The 9,055-nt window shown below is 42.9% G+C and overlaps 1 pseudogene; it reads right to left on the bottom strand.

Moving 5' to 3' along the window:
• Positions 1 to 4,939: 4,939 nt before the first annotated feature.
• Positions 4,940 to 5,493, bottom strand: LOC108518426 (60S ribosomal protein L17 pseudogene; annotated as a pseudogene).
• Positions 5,494 to 9,055: the final 3,562 nt, after the last annotated feature.

Below are 9,055 nucleotides of genomic sequence, written 5' to 3'. Positions count from 1 at the left end.
ACATCTTAAAGGAAAATCGTGTGGCTAAAATGGTTTATGATTAAGTGACACAACTGTGAGAGACTCTGCGTTTTTTCTCTGAGAATGAATAATTAATTTTATCTTTTTTCTCAATGTCAGGGCAATACAAGCTCCCACTAAGATGCCCTTGTAGAATTCTGCAATCGTACCCTATATAGGCAGCTGGAATTCCTGGGCATGTAGACCAGTAAAGAGCTGATATCTCACCAAGTGGGATATTGGATGTCTGAGCTGGTTCTTCATGTGTGAGGTTATTTCAGACTTTCGTTCTTTTTTTAATTTTAATTTTAATTAATTTATTTATTTTTGAGATGAAGTCTCGCTCTGTCACCCAGGCTGGAGTGCAATGGCATGATCTCAGCTTACTGCGACCTTCACCCCCCAGGTTCAAGCGATTCTCCCACTTCAGCCTCCCGAGTAGCTAGTATTACAGGCGTGCCACCACACCTGGCTAATTTTTTTGTATTTTTAGTAGAGATGGGGTTTCACCATGTTGGCCAAGCTGGTCTCGAACTCCTGACCTCAAGTCATCTGGCCACCTTGGCTTCCCAAAGTGCTGAGATTACAGGTGTGAGCCACTGTGCCTGGCCCAGACTTTCATTCTTGTTCATTGGCCATCAATAACATTGTGAGTCCCATTTATTGCTGCTGGTTTCACATAGCTCAAATCCATACATGAAAATGCTCTTTCTTCTGAGTCACATTTAAATTTTATTCCTATTGAACTCTAAGACTTTTCCTTTCTTTGGACAAGATATATGCTAAATCAATCTGTAGAGCCAATGGTTCTTTTCCCTAATTCTATCAAGCGGTCCCTTTAAAATGAATTTGTTTGAGCATCACATTGTAACTGAGCTTGTGAAAGTTTGAACGCTCCTCATAACAAGATCTGCTGGTTCACTAACTGCAAAAACAAACAGAAGAAAAGAATAAGAGAAAATTGAAAAGTCTCCATTTGATCTCCTATATTGAATTTACTTCCCATCTTCTAACAACGGAATGATATTCAATCTCCACTAGAACAGCACTTTGACATCTATGACTTGGAGGATGTGTAATGCTAGGAAAATAGCCTTATAGGGCCGTAGGGATCACTGATGTATCTGTGATCCTATAAAGCTGCTTGTGGGCAATGCATAACAGAGTCAGGGCTCAGTTTTATATAAGTTGGTGAAAATAAATAGCATATGCTGTTACTTGGGACTTTTTATTCTCAGATCTCCATGGATCTGGAATACTAAGACTATACAAAGTTATCATTTGGTCTCATGGTTGTCTATTTACAACACAGTTAGAATGCCTGCAGCTGGGAAGAAGGCCTGCACACTGGAGCTCCTTGTGGTCAGCTGCTGTTGTAATGGGACTCCCCAGGGAGCTGACTCCCCTACGGACCAGAAGAAGAAGATTTGAAATAAAGGGAGCGGCGCTTCCACTCACCCTGCACCAGAACCTGAGCTGTCACTTGCTTGTGCTCACCAGGAGTGTGGCACCCAAACCGAAGATCAGACCCTCTGGCTTCCCAAGATGGAACCCGGTACCTGACCCCAAGCACTACAGGAACTTTTGTATGAAAATGGAAGTGGTGACTACCTGGTGACCTCCCCTCCCCAGAATCTGTCCAACCATGCCTCCCAAGCTCGAAATATCTTCAAGGAGTCTTTCACTCTAACAAATCAGTCTTAAAATTGAAATATGCCAGTAGAGGCAGCTCCTCATCTTTCCATCGCATTAAAATGCAAATGACTGACATCAAATGCTTTCCTGACAGCTGGTTTTGCTGGAGCACACTCTGGGCTGTGTGAGGGAAGGAAAACACAGAAATGGAAGTGGAGGTCTTAAACAGAGGTTTTAAACATTGAATCTTGTTCTCTTTGTTCAGAAATTCTTTGAGCTGTGAGGGCAGTGCTGGGAGAATGAGGAGTCCACTGGTTACATGTTCTTCCTTCTGTCAAGTGCTCTGCTTAGGCTGTCAATTTTATAGCCTCCGTTTCAACCTCTGCTATCCTTTGCGTTCCCAGAGAGGTCACTTGTGAATGACCAGATCTAATGTGCACAACCTGACATGTTTTCCCCTTGGATGGCACCTTCCTCCCTCACTGTTTTCTTTCTTCTTCTGGGATATCACTTGTTTGGGGGATTTATGACAGAAATTTTTACTTTGTTTATACAGGAAAGCCACGACTTCTCGGGAAGTCAGTTAGGTCCCTGTCATCCCTGTTCTAACAGTGTAGGGACTGAAATAAATGAGGGAGGGTGACTCCCCCACCTGCTGTTCCAAGCAGGGAAGAGGGCTCTGTGGTCTTCTCTGAGCTGAGCCTGTAGTTGCACTTCTCAAGTGCAGGAAAGGTCAGTGAAGTGGACACCAGCTTTCTGCCAGTTTGTTCTGAGAACGGTGGTTTCATAACCGATTGCGTGAAGCTGAAGAAATCAGCCTCTGCTGGGGCTGGCACCAGAAGCATCGGTTCCCCAGATCTTCATGTATTTCCCCCTATTTTGTGCCATTCTCTCTCTCCTTCTGGGGCATTTCTTCCTCCCCCTTCTCACATACGCATTGCCCTACCTTCTCTTGTCAAATCATGCTCATAGAATATGACCTTAGACATGCTTTTGGTAAATTATAAATCACTGGAAAGAGCTTTGGCTCTCCCCTTTCCCAGGGTATTACACTTTAACAAGGATCAAAGTCTTAAATTAAAAGAATTAGTCTCTCATTGGGGGTTCTAAGCCACCAATATAGGAGAAGAATATTAAACAAGAGGTACCATCAGGCCTCCCAATATCCTTGAAATTATATACTTAGAAGATGACTTGAAAAGGTAGAATTGAAGTCATGAATGATTCTTCATTATGCCCTGTCTCTGCTGTGATGTTTCTAACATAGAACCACTTATATCCTTCACTCTAAAGAATTCATCTAATCCAATCTCCAAGATAGTGTCTGAGGCCCTACTGGGACATTCCTGAGTTGTATTCAATCAACAGTTCAAAAATCAGAGAAATTCACTGTCTTCCTAGGCAAGCCAACTCATTGACAGACATTCCCAAATATTAGTACGTTCTCCTGTTCCATTTACTCACTGGTCTTTAGCTCATTCTTAAAGTCTTGTGGGTTACATCTACACTTTCTTGCATATGATAGTCTTCCAAAGAGCTGAAGACAATGGTCACATCCTCAATGCCTGGTTTATCCTTCTACAAATTGAGAGTTACTCTGGCAGAGTGAATTGAGCAAAAAATCCATAGGAGGGATATACCCCTGTGGATGTGATGGCTTTAAAATGTGGCCATCAATTAGATATATTGTTATCCTGAGATAGTGATACGGCTTGGCTCTGTGTACAAATATCATGCTGAATTATGATCTTCAGTGTTGGAGGAGGGGCCTGGTGGGAGGTGATTGGATCATGGGGCAGATTTCCCCCTTGCTGTTCTCCTGATAGTGAATGAGTTTTCACAAGATCTAGTTGTTTAAGGTGTGTAGCACTTCCCCCTTCTCTCTCTCCCTCTCTCTCTCTCTCTCTCTCTCTCTCTCTCTCTCTCTCTCTCTCTCCTGCACTGTCATGGTAAGAAATGCTTGCTTCCCCTTTGCCTTCTGCCATGATTGTAAGTTTCCTGAGGCCTCCCAGCCATGCTTCCTATACAGCCTGCAGAACTATGAGTCAATTAAATCTCTTTCTCTATAAATTACTCAGTATTAGGTAGTTCTTTATAGCAGTGTGAGAATGGACTAATATAGATAGAGTCTATTATTTCCCCCTTTGAAGCTGAATGGCTTATGACTGCTTTGGCCAACAGAATATGGTGAAGTGAAGCCATATATATACCTGTCACCTTGTTTGCTAGAACATTTGCTCTCGGAGCTGTAAGCTGCCATATGAGAAATCCAACTATCCTGGGCTGTCATTCTGTAAGAAAGCCCAAGCCACAGAAAGAGGCTCCAGTAGGCAGTACCAGCTGAGCCCAGTCTTCGGGTCATCCCAGCCAAGGCACTTGAAATGCAAGTAAGGAAGTCCCCAGATGATTCCAGCCCTTGGATATCTGAGTCACCTCCAGCCATTCTAGTCCTACCATATGAAACTCCAGATATTATAAAGACAAATCATCCCTGTTGTGCCTTGCCCAAATTCCTGAGTCACAGAATCCATGAATGTAACAAAATGATTGTCATTTTACACCATTAAGTTTGGGGTTGGATTATTACACAGCAAGAGATTACTGGAACAGAGATCAACCACTAAATCACCTTGGCCATGACCACTTCCGCCCAAGAGTGACATTAACACTAAATTCCCTCATTCTTGCAACTTGGTTATTAAATTTATTAATCTTGCATTTAAATGACAACTTCCTCCAGAGTACCAAAGAAAGGCAGAGATGTCATAAACTGCAGGAAGTACTCACAGAAACAGATCATGCATCAAAAACAGTGCCAAGAGAATTTAAGTCTCTAAATGTTGTGTCTTACTCCTTGCTGCTTTATATTACACTCCTGATGCAAAATCTTCGTTTGAGCTCATTTATTCAGATAATAAAGACTTTCAAATCTTCAGTCCATCATCCAGTATTCATTACGCCACTTTTTTTTTTTTTTTTTTTTTTTGAAACGGAGTCTCACTCTGTCACCCAGGCTAGAGTGCAGTGGTGCGATCTTGGCTCACTGCAGCTTCCGCCTCCTGGGTTCAAGCAATCGTCCTGCCTCAACCTCCTGAGTAGCTGGGATTACAGGTGCATGCCACCGTGTCCAGCTCATTTTTATATTTTAAGTAGAGGCAGGGTTTCACCATGTTAGTCAGACTGGTCTTGAAGTCCTGACCTCATGATCCACTTGCCTCGGCCTCCCAAAGTACTGGGATTACAGGCATGAGCCACCGCACTTGGTCTTTTTAAATTTTTAATTGCATTTATTTTAATGCTGGATTTACTCTCCTGCCATAAGTTTTTGTTTCTTCAGTTTCTTCTGGGATATATTTTCCTTTTGGGCAACTTCCTCTTCTGGTTTAGGAACAATCTGTTCCTTTTCAGTAAGAATCATCTCAATGTGGCAGGAAGAGCTCGTGTATGGGTTAATCCGACCATGAGCTCTGTAGGTCCAATGGTGCATCTTAGGTGCTTTGTTCACTAGGATATACTCAATGACCAGAGAATCTACATCTAAACCCTTAAGTTCAGCATTACTCTCTGCATTTTTAAGAATGTGCAGCAAAAATTCAGCACTTTTTTGGACCACTGACCTTGTGTCCCGCCCCACTGCTTGGCCTAGGCGTGCCTGCCAACTCCACCATTATAACTTCAAAATGGTACACACTGTTTCGGTAAAGTGACATCTTTCAGATACTTTGTGGCTTTTCGTATATGCATACCCTTGATGGCCTGGGCAGTTTCACGAATGTTCTTAAAGAGAACACGAAGATTTGAACCTCTTGATTTGTATCATTTTGTGGGGTTGTCAGGGTCAAGTGAATAGTGAACCATTTTTACAGATTACCTCAGGCTGCTTAGGGAAATAGCTAATTATGCCATCTTTAGCCTTGCATCTTCAGACAGAGAGAATCCAACTTGGATGCAAAACCTGGGTATGTCCTTCAGTCTTCTGTGCTCTCAAACCCAATGATGATGATACCTGCCTTGCAAGACTGTGGTAAGGATGAGAAATCAAGTAAGAAAACTGCACCAGGTGCTCACTACTGCTCTCTGCAAGTTTAATCAACAAATCCCCAACCAACATTCAGTCTTCTTCCGAGTTCTTGAAAGAAGTACTGGATGGGTCAGGGCACAGGGCAGGCCCACTACTGGTGACCACCCCTGAGCCAGTTATCAACTAATCAAATTTAATAACTGAACTAGCTTCAAATATAAGCTACACAGAAGCAAAGATCTTAGTCTGTTTTGTTTACTAAAATCTCACATACCTAGAACAGTGCTTGGCACATAGTAAGTACTCAATAAAGATTTGTTAAGTTTGTGAATGTGATTCTGTGAGTGGCTCTGTCCTCACCCCCATGTTCTGGAGCCCTAATCATATACCTGAGAAATCCATGCTGTCCATGCCATGCTGTCTTCTGGCCCAAAGCTGCTCCTGCCTCCCTCAGCCTCTCAGCTCACAGAGGTAAAGAGTGCAGATGGTCACACCAGCAGGAAACTGACAACTCCCTCTACTCTACCCATTTTCCACTTCCTAATTACCGAGATGTTTAAACTATAACATGAATAGTCACATTAAGGCCATTTATTATATGTAAAGCAGGGGCATAGCACATTGATAATTAAGGCCTCCCTCTGTGACAACCTACATGCTGGAGGTGTAATTACGTGTAAGTACCCCTTCGTTTGCTAACCTTTATCACTGGGCTTAAACATACATTCAGCTAGTTATTAGTGAAATTCTATAGTGTCCTAAGGAACTGTTGTTTTAATAAATGGAGTAGGAGTTTTCCAGCCTGTATTATGTTTTCTCTGCTGATCCAGGGCAGTGATTCTGTGATGTAATTTTTTTTTTTTTTTTTTTTTTTTTTTTTTTTTTTTTTTTTTGAGACAGAGTCTCGCTCTGTTGCCCAGGCTGAAGTGCAGTGGCGTGAACTCAGCTCACTGCAAGCTCCACCTCCTGGGTTCACGTCATTCTCCTGCCTCAGCCTCTGAGTAACTGGGACTACAGGCACCCGCCACCACGCCCAGCTAATTTTTTGTACTTTTAGTAGAGATGGGGTTTCACCGTGTGAGCCAGGATGGTCTCCATCTCCTGGCCTCGTGATTCGCCTGTCTCAGCCTCCCAAAGTGCTGAGATTACAGGTGTGAGCCACTACGTCTGGCCTCTGTGATGTAATTTTTTTTTGGTGTCTGCATATTCTCCATTTTCATTATGGAAAACTCAAATCTTGGACACTCTTAGGACTGGAAGAACAGCCGCCTGACATTCTTTTCTGGTTCACATTGGCCATAGAAGAGATTTTTCCTTCTTTTAAGATTCGCTGCTTGGAGGGTCTCTACTCCATGCAAAATAAGAAAACTCCACAGATTATATCTTCACATTTGGTTCCAGGGAAGCAAGAACTTACAAGCAAGCCAACAACATTCGCTTATTATGGCCTTGCCCTGAGCTAGGGCTATATTGAAATAGTACGTTTTTGAGTTGAACTAGCATTATATACAAGTATATTTAAACATTTAGATCTCCATTGTATTCAAACAAGACATAAAAGCAAAGATGGTGGTAGAATGGGGTGTTTAATCCCTTCATGCCTTATCCTGGCTTCTGATGGTGTATAAGGGTGAGTGAGTCCCAGAAGGGAGTAGAGACCTCCCCCGTCCTCTTCTGAGACTGGCTTTACTTGCTTTCTCTTCCCAGATCCTAAAGCAGCAGCTCCAGAGTGTCCCTGCAGGAGGGACTTCACAGTGGCTGTCAGGAGACTGAAGTGCTTTAAGCTGCTGTTGCACAGCTAGCACATGGGATGTTCTTGACTCATTGGTTTGGGATGAATTGGGGCAGAGAAACAAAAGAGAATATGAAGGGATTAAAGGGGCTAAGACCACCTCTTAGAACAACTACTTCAGATCTTCTGCTGGCTGAGGGATAATGTATCAAGTCACCCACCCTCAAGGACCTCTATTCTTAGTGCGTTGCACTCAGTGAGGCTCAATCCGCATGTGGGGAAGAAATAACAGCTCCTATGGGTAAAGAGGTACCATTTCTCCTGTCCACCATGCAGCAATTTCAGAGATGTGGGTGCAGATGACCTCTGTGCTTCCCAAAACTCTATTGTTTTGACAGCCATAGGGGAGAAAAGGTGATTTTAGACACAACATACCATGTTATTGGCCAAAAGGAAGGCCAGGAGAGACGTGGTTTAGAGAATTGCATTCCACAGGCACTAGAGCAGAGAAATATCTTAGTTCTGGAACCATAAGATGAAAAACATGCACAGAGGAACTCATGGCCTCCAGGAAATGCCATCAGACATTTCTCCAATGCTGAACCCCGAGTTCAATGTGTTCATCAAATAACTGGGTATTCCTGAATATTGTACATGTTTAGCCAAACCTGCAGGAGGCTGAGAAGTTCTCTAATGGCTGCCTCATGAAAATCAGAGTAGTGGCCTGGAAAGATGGAGTTGGGGGCTGCTTGCTGGCCCCAGGATTGGTTTCTTACCACCAGCTCACCTTCCATCATCCCTCTCCAAGGCTATTTTCCAAACTCTTAATTCCTTTAAATGTTTCCACTGCACTCCCCCTCTGCAAGAAGCCCTCCTTAATCACTGTACTTGCTATGCCTCTGGCTTTCCCTGTATTTGTATCTTTTCTTCCTAGAAACAAACTGTGCACTGATTCTAAGAGGAATTTTGTTGAGAGTGAATTATGCACTCAGAAATTAATCACTTGCAAGCAGTGGGGTTGAATGGATGCCTTAATATATGGCAGGCTCTATACTAGAAACTTTATATGAATCATTCCCTTTGAGCCTCCCTACAATCCTGCGTAATAACTGGTGTCTTTTACACATATCAGAAAACTGAGGATCCTAAAAATAACTTCTGTCATACAGATAACAAAAGTTTGTTGCGTGTCTTATACGTGCCAGGCAAACTGCTAGGTCCTAGAGAGGCAACTTTGAAGAAGACCAATATAGACTCAATCCTCCAAAGTGTAGGGACTAGCAGGGATGCAGACAAGTAAACGGAATAGTCCATTCTACAGGAAATAAGAGTGTGTGGTCAGGAGAGAGAGATCTATGGTAAAGGGACACATGAAGGAGCCTCTAATTCATTAGAGAAAGAGATTGCTAAACTAAGAAAGAGGGCAGGGGTTCCAGGGACACCAAGGGGAAAGAGTGGAAAAGTCAAAAGAGGAAAGGGGAAAGGAAAGAAAGAGATTTCCAGGCAAAAGAAGCCTCGTGTGCAAAGATCTGCAGGCTTGAAGGCAATGAAAGGGCAATGTGGCTCAGCTACACCTGCTTCTAGAAAAGTCCAAAATTAGCCCACAGGATACAAGAGCTGTGACAAGAAGGCACAAATCAAAGAGAGGAACTTAAGAAAAAATAAAA

This window comes from Rhinopithecus bieti, unplaced genomic scaffold (genome assembly GCF_001698545.2).
Source record: "Rhinopithecus bieti isolate Rb0 unplaced genomic scaffold, ASM169854v2 scaffold_2077, whole genome shotgun sequence".
Taxonomy (NCBI): Eukaryota; Metazoa; Chordata; class Mammalia; order Primates; family Cercopithecidae; genus Rhinopithecus; species Rhinopithecus bieti.
Note: the sequence above shows the minus strand (reverse complement) of the source record. Positions and strands in the feature narration are given on the sequence as shown.